Source organism: Rhinolophus sinicus, linkage group LG06, assembly GCF_036562045.2.
Source record: "Rhinolophus sinicus isolate RSC01 linkage group LG06, ASM3656204v1, whole genome shotgun sequence".
Classification (NCBI taxonomy): Eukaryota; Metazoa; Chordata; class Mammalia; order Chiroptera; family Rhinolophidae; genus Rhinolophus; species Rhinolophus sinicus.
Window position 1 is genome coordinate 67,340,323 of NC_133756.1, and position 20,825 is coordinate 67,361,147.

A 20,825-nucleotide genomic window follows, 5' to 3' on the forward strand; every position below is an offset into this window, starting at 1 on the left:
GGACTTTAACTAGATGTTTCTTTCCATGGTTTGCTGACTTTCTTCATATCCAATATTGGCCCGAGGAGCTATCTAAAATCCAACTATAATGCAGAAAACGAAGCCCCTCCTTGAAATTTGAAATCTTTTAACTTGAAAAATAAAAATTAAGTTTTGGTCATAACATAAATATGCACTAATCCACCCCCACCCCCAACTCCATCCTTTTTCAACCCGTCTGCCATTTGTAAAGAAAATTTACAAAGGGAAGAAGTTCACGCTATAGCTAAATCAAGTATATCTGGCAAAATTAGAAGGGTTGAATCACCTGTAAGATGGTACACTTAGTGACCACTTTAAAAATAATATTTATACATACGTGTGTATGTATATGTATACAGTCAATGTATTGTCTGATGTCACAATACAGGAAAGCAAAATTTTTTGCATCACTAACAGGCATTGAGCCAAAACTCAAGGTAGAGTTTATCTTCTTCCTAGAACTTAGTATTAAATAGATTTTAATTAAGATTATAGACTATCAGAACTAAAAGAGACTTTAACATTTTTCTAAATCATTTTACAGATGAGGAAACTGATTCTGCAGAATGAAGTGACTTGACAGTGGTGACACCAGTTTTTTAATTCCTGGTCTGTTAATTCTTTCTAACAACCACACGGTCTACTTAACTCACTACTAACTTTAAGGTTTTAGATGAGGAGGTGAAGGTTACCTAGTGGTGGTTTTAAGAGAGTTGACTTCATACAATTAGTGGTATTAGAGAATGTAACCACATTCAATGAAGGGTTCATAGCAAACTCTGAGCAGCAGCTCATTAAACTCTAACATCAGGAAATTTTAGTTAGTTTACATGGACTCAATTGGAGTTCTTAGTATTGCACACTATTATTTAAAACAGCAGACATTTAAATATTCAGAACCTGGGACAGTGCCTAGCACTTGGTGTTCAAAAAATATTTTGAATAATTTTTTAAATTAGTTTCAGGTGTACAAAACAATGATTAGACATTTACACCCCTCACAAAGTGATAAACCCCCGAGTCTACTACCCCTCTCACATCGTACATAGCTATTACAATACCATTGACTATATGCAATAAATATTTGTTGAATGAATACTTGAATGAACTTCATAGAAAGTCAGCATTTTTCTTGTTCCACATATTTTTTTTAAATGTAATCTAAGTGTTGATTTCAGAAAATGAAAAAGTAAGACACAGCGATGAAGCCTCAAGTTGGTAATGCACTTTGATAACTCAGTAACTTGCCCCCTGCTTTTCAGTCCAATTCAATTTAATAAGCATTTATTTGGCATCTACTATTTGTGATGTTCTATGCTAGGCATTATCTGTAGGATTTGAAGATTAATAAGGTTTAGGCTAATTCATTGCATTTAACTTATGTTTGCTTTGATAAAGCTAATGGTACTCGCTGTGTTGAAAGCCTATATTCTTAAGGGAATTGAACATTTTCCCAATAGCCAAAGTTATGAAACACAAAAATGAGTTAATGCAAATGAAAGTGGTGTGATTTCTTTCCTTGCAGATTTTTGATATTGAGTTAATATACCAATCAAGGAATGGTTTAGCCACATTCCTGCCAGAAATCAGGAAATACCCCAAATGAATCCTATTATAGAGGTCTCTTTCAACCCTGTGCCTTCCTCTTAGAGCTTAGTATTAAAATAAATAACTCACAAACAGTTTCTGGTTTATTACTTACACACAAGTGAGAGAACACCCACCCATAAGTCTTAGATCCTATTAATTGTCCAGATAGGGCCCAGAATAAAGCATTTAAAATCAATTAGATTATAAAATGGTATTGATCCTTTGAGAACAACATCATCAAGGACATTTTTTTTCTTCACTTTATTATCTTTCTCGCCATACAGTACTATATCATAGAGTCACATGGCCTAGGCAACCTAATTTCATCTCGTTATACATTTTAGCAGTTCTAAATGCTGGGTGATGGGGTGAGTTCAATAGATTCATTATATGGAAAACATGGTTTAAACAGTGGCTCCAACACTAGCTCTAAAATGGGAGAAATAATAGTATCTCTTTCTTCAGATTTTTGGTGTCCTTTAAATAACACAGAGCTTCTTCCTCATGCCAGGCTTTGTGCCAAGTACTACATATTAGCTCATTTAATGTTTACAAAAATAGGTTGAAATTTGACAACACTTTTCAACTTTTTTTTTTTCAGATGTCATACTTGCAACTACACTTCTGCTGGAATCTTGTTTGTGGAGAGAGAGAGAGAGAGAGAGAGAGAGAGAGAGAGAGAGAGAGAGAAATTAGAGCACTACTGATTGTTTTTGAAGAAGACAATCAAATTCAGTTCAGAGAAATAACAGAAATAAGAGGAAGAAAGAGCCGTGCCTATGTATTGCACCGAAATTTACATGTTGAAATGCTCCTCAGAACACCTACTAGAATGGAGACATTTCCATCACAGTAAATCAGATTAAAAAGGTAAAGAGTATTTTCCTTCTGTGAAAGCTGTGATTCTAAAAACAATGTTGCAAAACAATATTGTGGAAATCCATGTTCTAAATATAGTTAGTCTACATACCAAAATTAGAATCATTCCAAATTGCCCACCTAGGCAATTTAAAAAGCTGAAATTTCTGTGACCAGGAAATACAAGGTATTTTCATTAAAGTCCTGGAATTAATGACATTTGGTCATGATCTCTCACTCTTTTAATATGCTGCTTAATTCTGAATCTTAATATTTTATTAGAATTGCGTCATCAATGTTGTAAATGAGACTAATCTATAGTTTTCTCTTTAGAGTCAGGTTTAATTTACGTTCCCCCCCCCCCAATTAATGTCATGTTGGCTTTATACAGAATAATTAGAAGCTCTTCTTATTTGGATTTATCTTTTCCTTAAGTGTTTGGTGGAATGTAAATAACTATAAAACTGTTGTTGACACTTTGGGGAAGCAGCTCTTTGTCAATTTTTTATATTCAGTATTTTTTTCCTATGGCAATTAGTCCTTTTAGATATTTTTTTTCTGCTTCTGGTTCCTTTTTATAACTTTTTTTTCATTTTGACCTACTTTTATATTTCTAATACAATTAAAAAAATAATTGCAGTGCTAATCAATACCTCCTGTAATTCTTTTAATTTCTCCATCACATAGCTTATTTTGCTTTTTGACACTTTTTTCTAATTTCATCTTAATTATGTTTGCTAATCATTTTATATTTTTCCCAATTAACTAGGTCTTAGATGTATTTATCAGTCTCCATGTTTCTGTGTATTAATTCACTTTTTGTTCCTTTTATCATTATCAGTTTCTTCTGCTTTCCTTTTGATCGTTCTGTTATTTTCTGTACATTCTGTTAGTTGCTTCATTCATTTATTTTCATTTTTTCTTGTTTCTTAGTACAGATGTTCCTCGATTTACGATGGGGTTACCTTCCAATAAACCCATCATTAATTGAAAATATCATAAATTGAAAGTGCATTTAATATACCTAACCTACCGAACATCATAGCTTAGCCTAACCTACTTAAATGTGCTCAAAACACTTACATTAGCCTATAGCTGGACAAAATCATCAAACACCATGAATACACTGTAAGAGTATCGTTAGTTTAGCCTCATGATCGTGTAGCTGATTGGCAGTTGCAGCTCGCTGCCTCATCACGAGAGAGTATCATATGGCATATTGCTAGCCAGGGAAAGGATCAAAATTCCAAGTGTGGTTTCTATTGAATGCGTATCGCTTTTGCACCATCATAAAGTCTAAATATCATAAGTTAAGCCATAGTAAGTCCGGGACTGTCTGTATGAGTATTTAAGTTTGAATTTGCACTGAGCACTGCTTTCGTTGTATCCCGTAGCTTTTGATACATAGTGTTTTGTTAACATTTTCTATTGTTATCTTCTAGAAATTCTGCCATTTTCGTTTTTATTTCCATTTTGAAGTTATTTAAAAGAGAGGTTCTTTTCAAATTTTCAGCTTTCAGGGGGAGGAGGTTCTATATTTGTTAACCATTCATAGTTTAATTACAGTGGAGTCAAAAAATGTTATGTACACTATTTCACTTTGGGGCACATACTGATGTTTTCTTTGTGGCCCAGTATGTGGTTAATTTTGGTTGAATACACAAAAAACAGGTATATTCTCTGTAGTTAGGGAATAGTGTGGTATATATGAAAAAGATGTACCATGTTTATTATGTTACTAAAAATCTATAATCTTACTTAATTTTGTTCACTAGATCTGCCATAGGTTTTGGTAGCCCATGCTGCATAACAAAGAAACTCAAAATCTCATTGATTTAAACAATAAATCTTATTACCTGCTCATGGTGCATGAGAACAGCAGATCGGTTGCTGTTCACCTGGAATCTGCTTGGTTCTGCTCTGTCCAGCTCCACGGGTCTTTTTCTCTCAGATGTGGGGTGAAGGAGTAGCCACCCCTAGCATCATGCTGTTCCCATGTATGGGGCAGGAACCAGGGCCACAAGTGAGGGACTTGCCTTGCCTGCAAAATTTAAGAGGACTCCAAAAAACACAGTGATCAAGATAAATAATATTCTAATTCAATATTTTTAAAAATCAAAATGAATACAAAAATCCATGATGGACAAAACATCAAAATTTAAAAAGAAAAACAGTATCTGACCCTGCACTTGCGTGACGCTGCCTCCCCCACCTCACGCTGAGCCCAGTCCTGGAAGGAACAAGAAAGGCAGGGCCAAACCATGCAGGTCCATTGGAAGTTCGTGCTCAGATATGGTCCATGTCACATAGACTCACATTTCTTTGGTCAAAGCAGAAATGGTCAAACCCAAAGTGAATAAGATAAAAACATATATACCGCCTACAGGGAAGGATGGCAAAGGTGGGTGAGTGGAAACAAAAAATAATTTGAATAAATAATGCACTTTAATACAAGCTGACTGAGGTCAGACTCCCACAAATGATGTATTTCTGCCTATTTCTCTATTTGTAGTTTGGGCTTTACGACTTTTGAGTGTATATTTTTGGTACACAGATATTCAAGTATGTTAGATTTAATTATGGTTTTATTTTTTTAATTAAAAATGTCAATTTGTATTACAGAATGTTTTTACAATTTAATTTAATCTTGCCTAATGTTAAGGTCATGACTTTAGAAGAAATATCAACTTTTGTTTTGTTTGTATTTGCCAAGCGTATCTTTGTCCATTCTTTGTCAACCTTTCTGAATCATTTTGTTTCAGGGATTCTCTGTTGAGTTTTACTTTATGATGCACTGTGAGATTCTTATCGCAATAGAAGAATTTAAACTATTTCTACTTGTTGATATAATAGGTATACAGTATTACTTATATCAAATTTATATTATTCTTTCTATTTTTTTTGCTTCTTTTTAAAAGGTATTTCATTGGTGTGGTTTGTGTTGCCTTTGCTTGGCCCTCATAATTTGAAAGGGTTGTTTCTGCTTTTTTTTTATCGTAATCTCTATCATTATAACTGGTATAAACTTCGTCCTCCAAACAGAGTAGCTATTGATCCACTCTAAGCAGTCCTAAACTATACACTTCTCTGTCTTCACACCTTTTCTTCCTCCTCTTCCCATCAGATTATAGTAGATTATGTATTTTTTTTCACCCTTTACCTCTACTACTAAACTACGTGGGTCTAATCCTACTTTGGTTGCTTTACCAGATGTGAACATTAGGCAAATTACTTAACCTCACTTATCTTCAGTTTCCTCATCTATAAAATGGGAAATATATATGTTTAATATATATTATTCATTTATGTATGATATTTTTAAAATGGAGTCTGGAGCTATAAATGCTCAATAAATGCAAACTTTTATTATTGTTTCACTTAAATATTAATAAATTTTAAAAAATATATGGGAATGTCAACCTTCTAAAGAATATTTCTCCTAAAGAACAAACAAAATGGACTTGTGAAGGACTCTCTTAATAGGCAAGCATCTACCTCTATTTTCCCACTTTTTTTTTTTAATGTAATACATTCACGTGGCTGAAAACTCTTCTTGAAATGTGTTCAGTGAAAAGTCCCCCTACACCCCTGTTCCCCAACCACTTAGTGCTCCTCAGGCAACCAACATTATTAGCTTTTCTTGGATTTTTCCTGAATTTTAGCCACTTAAAATATCTTTTTAACCCAAGCTATGAAAGATGAAGAAATCATCACATTTAAACTACTTCCCCTTTCCCCTTTCCCTCCCAACTGCTGTCAGTTACACAATATTATTTCATCATCGACATTAAGAATGCTCACGGAAACTTTTGTTGTTGCTTTTTTTTATAGTCGAACAAAAATTTAAGCAAGTAGAAAGTTAAGAAGTCAGGGCTCAGTTCAGGATAAGGTGGAGTAAACGAACTTCATCCAGTGTCTCCTATGAAATGTAGCTACTGAACATAGCATGCAGGGAGGAGTTTGGAAAGTAAAGAGGAGCAGGTGCATTGGGGAAGCAGATGAGAGTATAAAGTGTGATCAAACAGGCCATTAGTTTCTTGTGTCTTTTCCTCTGTGTCCCCTGGTAGGACAGCATAGAGCATGGACATGGACATAGGTGACAACAGAGAGAGCTCCAGGAGAAGTCCTCTTGTTAGGGCTTCAGGAGAAGTAAAAAGGTTTCCCTATACCCAGAGAGAGTGGGGAGAATCACCCGCTTTCTTTTTCTTTCCTTTGTGTTCATTCCCTAAGGTGCTGTAGCCTTGGCAGCTGCAATGGCATTCCATAGGGGACTGCAGGAGGTTGAAACTTGGAGAAAATTTCTTCTCTGCTTGAAAGAGCTGTGGTCCCACAAGGGTGGGACAAACCCTGCCACGGACACCAAGCCTAATGCCGCTTGACTCCAGATCCCTAAAAACTAACTGCTGCTCTCCTAAACAGCCTTCTTGTGTTTGTAACACTTCTGAGTCTCAAAACTCACAAAGGCTATGGAAGAAATCCTGCTGGTTGAATGAGTTTTGTGGCAGAGACTTTAACTGTTCACCAAAGTCTCTTCTTCCCTTCCTCCTGGGCACCCAACTAGATACATTTCCCAGACTCCATGGTAGTGAAGCATGGCCATGCAATGTGCCCAGCTGTGCACCACTCCCAAGCCTGATGTATAAAAACCACTCACAACTGTTCCTTCATACTTTCACTTTTCTGGTGAAAAGTGGGATGGTGTTACCCAAGTATCCTTGAAAGCCACATGTTAAAGATTTCAAAGCGGCCATCAGCCCAGGTTCTTTGTAAGGATGTGTGGAACCCAGCACAGAGCACCCCAGTGATCTGTAACCCACTTTGAACTTTCTCAGTGTTGAGCTATTGTATTTTGAAACTTTGGTTTCAGCAGTTTAGCCAACCTGATTAATATTTCAATGCTGCTCTGATAGGAATACGTTATTTTGATTGATGTTTCCAGTGATCCTATTTCCTGGAAGTCTATTGGTGAATTCAATTTAATAATCAGATTTAGGTGATCCAAACTTTCTATCAGACCCAAACAATACAAGTAAGTCTCAATTTACCCACAAAACGCTGCTGTCCAAGAAAAAGTCTTGCAGCTAACAGAGGTCATTTCCTGGAGAACTCACCCAGACCACCTTCCTTCACCCATTTTGTCTCATTTTTTTAATGTCACATGCAGAATGAATGTTACCCTATAACTCTACTCCATCTTAAAGTTCTGTCCACTTAAGTTACATGACCAATCTTTCATAGATTGAATTCAGCTGGAAATTGTTTTTTGCATTTAAAAAATAAAATTCTGAATGTACACTTTTCCAATGGCCATTTTTGATACCATCTTAGCTAATATAACTTTTTCCAGTTCATAGAGTACATATCTGGGGTAACTGGAAATATAATGAGAACATCTGGCCCATTGAAAAAATATGAAATTGGACCCAAGTTTACAATTTTCATCATTTTTCTTTTATTATATTAATCACGTGTATTAAGAAATAGAAGACATTGTTTCTACCCTTAAAGAACTTAACATCAGTTTAAGGGAGAATAGAATACATATTAGAAACAATAAGTCAACAGGTAACAAACACCCTGGAACTGAATACATACTAATATTAGATATCTGAAACATATATATATCATATGTATAAATGATTATGTATTTCATATATGTACATATATGATATATGGATAATTCATGTATCATTATATACACATATGATATAATATTATATTATGTATTATGTGTAATATGTTTAATATATGCATTATATATGTAAAATATATCATATATTACATAATATATGTGTGTACTCAGGAAATACATTATATATAATATAAGTGTGTTCTCAGTTACATATATATATGTTTCATAAATGCTAAGGGAATTATAAAAATAAGATTGGGTGAACCAAGGCCTTCCTCATAACCAAGGTCATGTGACCCAAATCCAAGTTTGAGAAATGGTTATACCAACTAGGGCACTCAGCTGCCTCTCTTAGTTTCTCCACCTTGTCTGATGACCAAAGAAATGGAATACGTACAGTTTTTAAAATCCAACGAACAGATGCTGATTGAGCAAGACACTGAGTTGGACAATGGTGTAATAGATGTCATCTCTTAGAATTAGGCCAAGGATTCTGTGAAACCAACAAGTTGCACAACAAAATGCAACTTCCTCTCTGCAAACAGGGAGCATTTCTTGCTTCTCCAAGGGAGGCTCTTCTTTTATTTTGACCTCCTTATATTTGTTCTGGATTTCCAAGCTCAAATAAAATACAGTTTAGTATTTTACTGTGAAATATGATGCACATAGTACAGTAGAAGGATAAATAAAGAATTTAATTTACTCCAAGGTGAAGATCAGGAAGTGAAAAAATCTTGGTCCATATGTAATGAGAGGCCCATTTAAAAATATCTCATTTCAAACAAAGTAACTTTTTGGTAATGATCTTTTTTTTCCCTGTCTGGAATCTCTGGGAAAATTACTTAAAGTAGGGACAAATTAAAAGAAGATCTTTCTGCCTTTTGCTTTTCCTCCTTCCTTTCTGAATTTCTGAACATAATATAAGTAGATTATTCAGCACTTTGAAATCATTGTTTATTCCTTTCTATTTTTTGTAAGTCTTTGAAAAATAAAGCCTTTTATCCTCGTGCATACTGCGGTCTAAGATATGGGGAGGAATATATAAATCTATGTATTTAAATTTACTTACTTTGAAATTGCTTAGTGGCGTCAATTGGAAGAACACCACTGAAAATTTCATCATTGTATCAGTGAGTAGCCAGTTAGAGCTAACCATTAAGTATCTGGGGAAGAATTGATACATAATACATAATGAAAAGAAATTAAAATTAATGAAAATAAAGTTATGTCAAAAAGTTTGCCTGGTTTGAAGTCATCAAGCATTTATACCAACAAGATTAATATTTTATTTGAACTCAGTATGTTTTCCTCCGTATTTGGGCACTTAAGATGAACTTTGATAAATATTTGGCACACTTTTTAAAAATGCCCTCAGTGGTGCTAATGTTTATAATTTGAGGGTGGATTTGGTGTTTGGAAATAGTCAGAAGTTGTTTGTTGTCATGCCAGTGAAGTGAACAGCCTGGGAAAATATTTCTTTTCATCGAAAATGAGGTGTGCCATACATAGGTGGTGAAACCTTTGTCTGCATAGTTTGGGACTACCTGGTTTGGAAGAAAATTTTTAAAGTTTTTGAAGTAATGGCAGTGTTATTAGAATAAGAATCTAACCTTTCAGAGTGTCTTTTCTGAAGCATATTAATTTGGAACTATAAATGATAGTAAATCATTAAAGTATATAGTCTATTACTTTAAAATCACATTTTATGTAAATATGTTAAGCAGACTTATGCTACTTGACTTCTGGTCTATTAAAGTATTTTTCAGTTATGCTTGAGATGTTTTCACCCAATTTCATAGCTCCAATTCTCAAACTTCATCAAGGAAGAAGATACAGGACCATCAGCAATGCACAGACGTTAAGAAAAATGTGAAGGGAGATTTGTACATGTGGATGGAAGCTCTATGTCTTTTTTCAGTGTTTTGACTTAATCTTCTGACCAAGAAGGTTGGCAAAGAGTATGCTGGGATTGGATATGTCACATTGGTACCTGTTGGCATGGCTTTGAGTGTGAACTGTTCTATGAATGAGTCTACCAGGTATTAAATACCATAGTATTTAATAACTATGAGGTGCTGTTCTCAGAAAACATCTTTAAGATCCTGAATAATGTGCTTCATTGTTGGAACATTGTAGGACAGAACCAGAAGTGCAGTTTCCAGGCTCTTGGCCTCATGTGGAAAGGTGCTCACTCGGGTAGTAAATGGCCATCAACTGTGGTTGGATGGCCATCAGCTGTAACCAGTGAGCTATTGGCCACTAATATAACTGCTGTGGCTATGCTAGCAGAAAATGGGGGCCTAGCAAGAAGATGGTGGCTGAGCTGGCAAGCGAGGATTGCAGTTAGCACGGCAGATTGCAGCTAGCAAGTGAGGTTGGTTGGCAGAGACAAGTGGACGGTGGGTTGCGGATTGTGTTGCTCCTGCTTCCTGTGTCTCCAACCCAGCTGCCAGTGAGAGTATAGTGGTATGGCTTCCCTACCTATGGCTCCGTGGGTGTTCCTTTTCAGCCTCACCGTGTCCTGCATTCTTATGTGGGGAGGGGAGCGGAGACCCCGCAGGCCGCTCCGCATGACAAATGTTAAGTATTTCTTTATACTAGTGCTCAGTGGTTAGTTGAGATCCTGGATTGTCTTGCTGAGCCCTGAGGAATTTCCCAGGAAGTTTCATTTAAATATCAATTTTGGTGCCAAATTCATGGCTTTCTCCAATCAAAATTTATGCTAAACATAAATATTTTCCATCTTGTCACATAATTTAACTCTGCAGTGAAGCTGCCAGCTACAAAGCAGACATCAGTCGTGTGGCCCTGGAGAATTTTCCCAAGGGTTCTTTTAAAAAAATAAGACACTGTTTTATGAACAACAATGAAATAATTGAAACAAAATCTGTTAATGTGCTACAGAGAACAAAAGCTCAACCAGCTATAAAGTTATTCTAGCTAACATTTAAATCATTATTTAAACCATCTAAGCATAAAGTCAGTTTTTGCAGGGGTTCGTAAACATTTCAAAAGCATCACACCATCTTGTACACTGAAAGAGACAAATTTCCTTCCGTTAGTTTGCCTTTTTTAAAATTGTTTTTCAATGATATTGTTGAGTTATAAAGCAGCTGTGATCGACAGAAAAAAGAACAAACATCTTCCATTGCTCCCCAAACCACAGATACTCCCACAGCAGTCACCGCTTTTGACAACTATGTATTTAAGGCAGAGGAAGAACAGAATGTGTAGATAGATATCTTGGGATTTGTTTTCTCTAAAAGTCTAGTTATGACGATTTGCATTTAGGGACAAAGTCTACTAGACATAGTCTAAGTCAGACCACACCAATGCTCCATGTTCTTTCCCCACTTCTTAGTTACTCTAGTGGGAAATTTCACAGCCAAATTTCTGCATCAGGTTCAGAAGGTAGAAAGCCCACATTTCCCTCTGGTCTTGGGATTCATCGATGAACCTCACCAATACTGGAGATTACCTTTCCCTTGCTATGTCTACCATATTATCAGTGATGGTGGAAAAAGGTGAGTCTTTCACTTCCCTGTGTCTTCCCAATGGAGCTCTTGCAGATCTCAAGCAACTGTTGCTGCAATGTTTTCAGATTGATGTATTGACAGCTATTCTCAAAGCACTTTCTCAAAACTGTCTCATCAGAATGTACCCTGCACCCCAGCAGTGTTTGGCATTACCATAAGAAAAGAGACCTTTTGAGATTGTTGTCAGGCTAATTAATGTTCTGCAGACATGTGCTTTGTAAGAATCAAACTTCAAATGAAGACTTTTGGTAAACGTTTTCATTCTCTTCAAAGTTTAAGGATAAAATATCTTCACCTTTTTCTTTACCTTCTTCCTCTGCATTGGAGTTCTGAGTATTGCTGTTGTTTATTTTTGTGTTTGTTCCTGTTCAGAAGTTTCATCACTCTTTTCTATTTGTGTCCTGATTTCATCACTCAATTATTTTTTTCATTTTCAATGTCTACCATGTGAACTGTTCATTCAGATGACTGGTAAAATCAACCATTGCGGGCACAGCATAGTCTCAAAGACTCTCCTATAAGTACTAGTTCTACAAAACATAGAGCTCTCCCAGTCTTTGGTAATAATGTTTACTTAGCTAATTAGGTGTTGTATCTTCTAAGTCAGCTTTCCTACATATCTTCACCCACTTCTGGCTTCTGTCCAGATCTTGCAAGAACCTGAAGATGGTCAGATTGAATTGCATTGCCTTCCATTTCAGTTGGGGGCTGTCATAAAGTATGACAGTATAGCCCACCTGCCAGCCAGCCTGCCCTCCCCTCTCTGCCCTCAAATTCAGGGCAACTGCTGGTAGTGGGGAAAGAAAATCAAACTAGGTGGCCAGTTTGACAAGACTACTGTTTTAGTTTTCTTTCTTTGAAATGTCTTTGTACGATTTAGTATGAGGGTCATGCTGGCTTCATAAAACACATTAGGAAGTGTGTCTTCCTCTTTTGTTTGAGTAAGTATTTGTGTAAATTGGTATCTTTTCTCATGTAAATAAGTCCACCAGTGAAACCATCTGACCCTGAGATTGTATCTGAGCAAAGATTTTTGATAACAAATTCAATTTCTTTAATAGATATAGGGATAGTAAATTTTTCTATTTTATCTTTTGTCCATTGTGGTAAGTTGTATTGTAGAATTTATTAGCCAAAAGTTGTTCATATTTTCTGTAGGACCTGTAATATATTCATACATTTTTTTCCTGATATTGGTAATTTCTTTCAATTTTTTCTTGGTAAGTCTAACTAGGGTTTGACAATTTGGTTATCCTTTTAAAAAAACCACCTTTATATGTGTCACTTTTCTCTATCATTTATCTGTTTTCTATTTCATTGATTTCTCTTTATTATTTCCTTCCTCTACATACTATGGATTTGCTTTGCTCTTCTTTCTTTAAGCCTTACTGTAGAACCTTAGGTGATTGCTTTTATTCCTTTATTCTTTCCTTACCTAAGCATTTAAAAGCTTAGCACTGCTTTAGCTATATCTCACAAATTTTGATGTACTATATTTTCATTATAGCTCAGTTTGAAATATTTTCTAATGTGTCTTGTGATTTTTTTTTTCTTTGACCCATGGATTATTGTGTTTAATTTCCAAATGTTTGGATTTTATCCCTCTACATGTCTTGTTATTGGCTTCTAATTTAATTCCATTGTGGGTAGAGAAACATAGTCCATTATTCCAATCATTTTAAATGTATTAATACTTGTTTCACAGCCCAGCACATGGTTTATCTTGGTGAACGTGACATATACACTTAAAAACAATGTTTGTTCTGCAATTGTTGGGTGTAATGTTCTATAGATGTCAATTACATAAAGGAGGTTGACAGTATTATTCAGATTTTTGTCTATTTTTTTCTATCAATTGCTGAGAGAACACTCCAGTTATCATTGTGGATTTGTCTCTTTAATTTTATGTTATCTTTTTATCTAATGTATTTTGAACCTTTTTCATTAAGCACGTACTAATAAGTACTTATGTATGATTCTTGTGTCTTTTTGTGTATTTGTGCTTTTATTGTTCTAATATGTCTCTGCTTATCTTTGGTAATACTCTTTGTCCTTGGCATCTATTATATGTTATATTAATATAGCCACTCTAACTTTCTTAGGTTTATTGTTTGCATAATATATATTTTACTATCATATACTTTCAACTCATCTATATATTTATATTTTAAGTCTATCTCTTGTGAAGAGACTATATTGGGTCTTGCTCTTTCATTTATTTTGAGAATTTCTGGCTTCTAATTGGAATGCATAGTCCATTCATATTTAATCCACTTATTGATATAATTAAGTTTAAACCAACCATGTTACTGGTTGTTTTCCATTGGTCCCATCTGTTTTTTTGTGTGTGTTTGTTTTTTGATTCTCTGTTCCTAATTCCATAATTTTTAAAAAATTTAATTTAATCTTTTTGAGAATTCCCTTTTAATGGGGTTTACCTTTTTAATGATATCATTTTGCATTACCTCAAGTGGTTGCTCTAGGAATCCCAATATACATCCTTAATTTTTCAGTCTACTTAGATTTAATATTGGACCATTTCACATAAAAATCATAACTTTTCAAAGAATATAAATCTTTAAAATCCTTTCCTTTGTTTTTTAGTTGTCACATGTGTTTCATCTAAAAATGTTATAAATCCCACAAAAATGTTATAATTTTTCCTTTAAACAGTCATGCATATTTCTAAAAGAATTAGCAGGAAGACAATGATCTTTTATATTTAACCACATGTTTATCATTCTTGGTATTTCATTCACTTCTGAAGATTTGAGTGTTCCCCCTAGTATTAATTATTGTCACCTGAAGAATTTTGCATTTTTTGTACTGAAAGTGGGTGGATAAAAATCCTCTTAGTTTTCATCTATCTGAGAATGTCTTTATTTTGCCTTCATTCTTGAAGGTTATTTTCACTGCAGTGAGTCAATTCTTTTCTTCTTTCAACATTTTAGAGATGTCATTCGAGTTTTGTTGTGTCTATTGTTTCTGACAAGAAATCATTGTTAATTCATATCATTCCACTTCATGTATGTGGTTAGTCTGTGGTTGCTTTCAAATGTTCCTCTAAACTGTTGTTTTCAGAAGTTTTACTCCAATGTGCCCAGATGTAGTGTTCTTTCTATTTTTCCTGCTTGGGGGTCAACTGTTATATGTGTGAATTTGTGCCTTTGACCAAATTTGGGGAAATTATCACAATTATTTTCTCAATTAGTTTTTTTCTCTCTTTTTTTATTCTGAGATTACCAATATATATATTGAGGATGCCAAAAAAAGGTATATACATTTTTAGGATAACATCTCTTAAATATGTATATATCTTTTTGTCATCCCTGTATATTAGACCTTTCTTCGGTGCTCTCATAGTTCACTGCCTATTTTTTTTTCCAGTCTTTTTTTTTTTTTTTTTAGCTTAGATACTTTCTATTGGTCTGTCTTCAAACTTACATATTTTTTTCTCATTTCAGACTGCTGTTAAAGTCACTTTGCAAATTTTTAATTTCAAGTACTATATTTTCCATGTCTAGAACTTTCATTTTGTTCTCTCTTCAGTTTCTATTTATCTGCTAATATTTTCATTTGTTCATTCATTACAAGCATGCATTCCTCTAAATCCTTGAGATGGTTGTAATAGCTGTTTTAAAATCCTTATTTGCTAATATCTAGGTCATCTCAACGTCAGTCTGTACTTACTGCCTTTTGTCTCAAGTTTAGATTGCATTTCCCTGTTTCTGTATAAATCTAATAAATTTACATGACTTGGACATTGTGCCTGATACATTGCAGAGACACTAAAGAGTAGTCTCTCTGAAGAGTGTGTTTTCATCATTTGTTTGTTCTTAAGTAGGTAGTTAATTTGACTTCAACTCAAATGCTAACCCTGTTTTTCCTGCAGTGGAAGAACCAGTTCAGTTCCTTTAGACTTAATTGGACTATTTGGAGTCTATCTCATGCATATGTAGTTCAAGGATCATTGCCCAAGATTTTGGGCAAGTTTATGTACAGAATCTCTTCCTCTCTACCCTGCCTATGGCTTTTACCTTTCCAGGATGTCCCCCTTCACCTTCCAGCTGTGTGTCTCCCCAAACTCTGTCCTACGCCCTCCAAGCTAGTATGACTATGGATTTTTATTAGAATGTTAGCCACCCAGCAAGCTGCAACTGGGGCCTAGCTTCAAACAAAAAACTGTATCAACACAAAAAAAAATTACCTTGTGCCATTTACTTCTTTCAAATGTAGGTTTACTTCCAGTTTCTTTCAGTTCCTTCAGAATGCCTTGAGATTATCATATTTTGTATTTTAGGTAGGGTTTATAGCTGTTATCTGAGAGTGGGTTGGCCTGACAGAAGATATATATATCCATTATTGGAAACCTATCTGCATTAACTTTTTATTCATTAAGAAATTAGTTTATTAATTAGTTTCCCCAGTACCTCCATGTAGCAGTTGCCTGGTGTTTGTGGTAAACAGATCTTTTTCCCTACTGTACCACTGTAAAATATTTTATTTAATCTCCATGTATTTGTGTTTTTTCCGCTTTCTTTTTACAGTTGATATCCAATTTCAAAGCCTTGTGATCAGAGAATATGCATGGTATGATTTCAATCTTCTTAAATTTGTTGAGACTGATTTTATGTCCCAATATATGGTCTATCCTTGAGAATGTTCCATGTACACTAGAAAAGAATGTATAGTCTGATGTTTTAGGATGAAGTGCTCTATAAATGTCAATTATGTCCATTTCATCTAATGTGTCATTTAGGGCTACTATTTCGTTATTTATTTTCTGTTTGGATGATCTATCCATAGCTGTCAATGATGTATTTAAGTCCCCTAGTATAATTGTGTTTTGGTCAATTTCTCCCTTTAGTTCTGTTAGTAGTTGCTTGGTGTATTTCGGTGCTCCCTGATTGGGGGCATAAATATTGATGACTGTTATGTCTTCTTGTTGTACAGTCCCCTTCACCATTATGAAATGTCCATCTTTGTCTCTTGTTATCTTTTTCACCTTGAAGTCTGTTTCATCTGATATCATTATGGCTACACCTGATTTTCTCTGGGTACCATTTGCTTGGAGTGTCAATTTCCACCCTTTCACTTTGAGTCTATGCTTGTCCTTGTTGCTGAGATGTGTCTCTTGGAGACAGCATATGGTTGGGTTTAGTTTTTTGATCCAATCTGCTACTCTGTGCCTTTTTATTGGTGAGTTCAGTCCATTTACATTTAGGGTGATTATTGATATGTGAGGATTTCCTGTCATTCTATCTTTAGTTTTCTGGTAAGGCTGTGTCTCCATTGTTTCTTTGCCTATTTGTTGTTGTCTATTATTTCTGTGTGGTGGTATTCTATGATGTTTTCTCCTGTTTCTTCTTTTATTTCAGTATATATTTCAATTCTGGATTTTTTTGAGTGGTTACCCTTAAGTTTATGTAAAAGAAAGTTTGATATTTAGAGTATTCCATTTTCTTCAGCACGCTTACTTTCTCCATTCCCATATTCGGTTCAGGCCTTTACTCTCCCCTTTTTGAGTTTTGGTTGCCACAAATTGTCCCTGTTGATGGTGGTCGAATAGCCTCCTTTAGTATTTCTTGTAGTGCAGGTCGTGTATTAGAAAATTCCCTCAGCTTCTGTATGTCTGGAAAGGTCTTTATTCCTCCTTCATATCTAAAGGATATCTTTGCTGGATATATTATTCTTGGCTCATGATTTCTCTCTTTCAATAGTTTGAATATTTGGTTCCACTCCCTCCTGGCTTGTAGAGTTTCTGCTGAAAAATCTGATGATAATCTAATGGGCTTTCCTTTGTAAGTTACCGTCTTCTTTTCCCTGGCTGCCTTGAGGATTCTTTCTTTGTCGTTGATTTTAGACAACTTCAATACAATGTGCCTTGGAGAAGGCCTGTTGGGATTGAGGTAACTAGGTGTTCTATTTGCTTCTTGGATTCGAGGGTCCAGTTCTGTCCACAAATTTGGGAAGTTCTCATCGACAATTTGTTTGAATATATTCTCTGTTCCCTTCTCTCTTTCTTCTCCTTCTGGTATGCCCATTATTCTTATATTGCTCTTTCTGATGGAGTCAGAAAGTTCTTGTAGAGTTCTTTCATTTCTTTTAAGTCTCAAGTCTCTTTCTTCTTCTATCTGTGTCATTTCCAGGTTTCTATCTTCGATGTCACTGATTCTTTCCTCCATCTGGTCAACTCTACTACCTAAGCTGGTTATTTCATTCTTAATTTCTTCTATTGAGTTCTTAATCTCCAGAAATTCTATTTGGTTCTTTTTTAAGATTTCAATCTCTTTCGTAAAATGCTCATGCTGTTCTTTGATTGAGTTTCTGAGTTCATTTAACTGCCTATCTGTGTTTTCTTGTATCTCGTTGAGTTTTTTCAGAACTGCAATCTTGAATTCTCTGTCATTTAAGTCACATATTTCTGTATCTTTAAGTGCCTTCTCTGGAGATTTTTCACTTTCTTTCTGAGCTATCTTGTTGCCTTGGTTATGCATGGCAATTACTGGTTTACTATTTCTCTTCCTAGACATCTACAGGAGTGACTTCTGCAACAGGTTGATAGGAAGAGGTCTTTCTTTTGTTTTCCAGTACTTGTTGGTAGAATGTTTTATTATTTCTCCAACTGCAACTTATTTTTCTTCTCCCACACGGTAGTGCTATGTTTTCTCTGCACTATTCCTGCTTCTCACACAATGGGGGATTCCCTGGGAGACGGGCTTCTCCTCTGTTAATAGTTCGTCTAGGTCACAGGGCAGTGTCCCGTGGGTATGCGGAGAGCTTTGATGTTCCAAAGCTCTTCCAGCTCCTGATTCAGAGCCCGTATGTTTCAGCAGTTCTGTTTACTCCTGCAGGGATCCGCCCAGATAGGTGGGGTCAGGGGCGGGTGAGTTGTGAGAGGTGGCCCAGAGCAATGGCGGCGACCACCACCACAGCCGGTCCTGCTTCCACAGCTCCTCCCTTTGCCGGAACTAGTTGGGCTGTGAATTTGTGTCTGCGTCCACAGTTCTCAAAACAGCAAATTTTCTGTTGTTTTGATCTGACACTGCTACTGTTCCACTTCTAGCACCGGGCAGGTGGGGGCGGGCGAGCTCTGGGAGGGAGGGAGGGGCGGCTAGTCTCAGTGCCTAAGGCTCCGTTCTCTGCTCGGCAGTGCGGGCTTAAACCACCGTTTTCAGCCTTTTTCCTCAGTCTTTTCTCCGAGGTCTCTGCCGTGAGCGTTGGGTTCAGCCGTGTTATATGCTGTCCCCTCAGCCCTGTGGAGCCCTGGCGGAGCCCTAGCAGTCCGATCTCCCGCAGCTGCGGTAGTTCTGGGAAGCAGCGGGCTCGGCGCACTGAGCTGGGTCTGCGTCCTGCGCCTGCCTCTGCCTCCGCAGACTTCTCCCTTTCCTCCTCCCTCCACTCGCGCGAATCTCCCACCTGTAGGTGATTTCAGTCGGTAGTGGGCCTCTTCGTCTTGCCTGTCTGCTGTGCAGGGAGTCCTTTGTGGAGTTTTTGTTGTTCGATTTGTTGTAAATTCCAGGGGAGCTTTACAGAGGCTCACCTCACGCTGCCATTTTTCTGGAACGATTTATACATTTCAATGTATGTAAATATTCCCTAAAAAAACTAAAGCGAGATATTGAGCTCTGGTTAGTAGGAGTTCTTTATACAGGGGTATAGTTTGGCAATTCTGAGAAGTCTTTCTGTGTTTTCTAAGCTTAATTAAAAAAAATTATACACACAGGGCCAGACCCGTGGCTCAGGCGGTGGGATCTCCGTGCTCCTAACTCTGAAGGCTTCCGGTTCGATTCCCACATGGGCCAGTGGGCTCTCAACCACAATGTTGACAGTTCAACTCCTCGAATCCTGCAAGGGATGGTGGGCTCCGCCCCCTGCAACTAAGATTGAACATAGCACCTTGAACTGAGCTGCCGCTGAGCTCCCAGATGGCTCAGTTGGTTGGAGTGTCCTCTCAACCACAAGGTTGCCGGTTTGACTCCCGTAGGGATGGTGGGCTGTGTCCCCTGCAACTAGCAACGGCAACTGGACCTGGAGCTGAGCCCTCCACAACTAAGACTGAAAGGACAACAACTTGACTTGGAAAAAAGTCCTGGAAGTACACACTTTCCCCCAATAAAGTCCTGTTCCCCTTCCCCAGTAAAATCTTAAAAAAAAAATTATACACACACACACACAGTGCGAAAAGATGTATACACATTTTAAGAAAGGAAAAAACTGTATTAAAATTGTAATACTCAATATATACAGATAACAAAAGATGAATACAAGTCACATTTGACTTCTGCAATTATAAGAGGTACTCAAAATGGTTACCATCAGCATCCAGACACTTCTAATTACAGCGAACTACTTCATAAGCAACCTTGACCAAAGTGTCCATTTGTACACATTTTTTGGCACCCCAGTATATATATATGGTAGATACATTTTGGATATCCCAATAGTTGTGTTTTCCTGGAGGAAATATAGAAAGTAAATATTAAAGACATGTTGTACCTTTTGACTATCTTCACTCATTTTGCCCACTCCCCCACCCTTTGCTTCTGTCAACCATTAATCTGTTCTCCATATCTATGAGCTGGGTTGTTATTGTTGTTTTTAAGATTCTATACATAAATGAGATCACATGGTATTTGTCTTTCTCTGTTCAACTTATGTCACTTAATATAATGCCCTCAAAGTCTATCCATGTTGTTGCAAATGGCAGGACTTCCTTTTTTTTTAATGAATATGCACTTATTCCATTGTTTATATGTACCACGTTTTCTTTACCTAGTTACCCATCAATGAACACTTAGGTTGTTTCCATATCTTGGTTATTATAAATAATTCTGCAATGAACATAAGGGTGTATATATCTTTATGAGTTAGTGTTTTTGATTTCTTCAAGTAAATACCCGGAGGTGAAATTACTGGGTCATATGGTAGTTCTATTTTTAATTTTTTGAGGATTCTCCAACCATTTTCTGTAGTGGCTGCACCAATTTACATTCCAACCAACAGTGTACAAAAGATCCCCATTTTCCACATACTTACCCGTACTTGTTACTTCTTGTCCTTTTGATGATAGCCATTCTGACAGGTCTGAGGTGGTGTCACAGTATGGCTTTGATTTGCATTTTCCTGATGATTAGTGATGGTGAGCACCTTTTCATGTACCTGTTGGTCATCTGTATGTCTTCTTT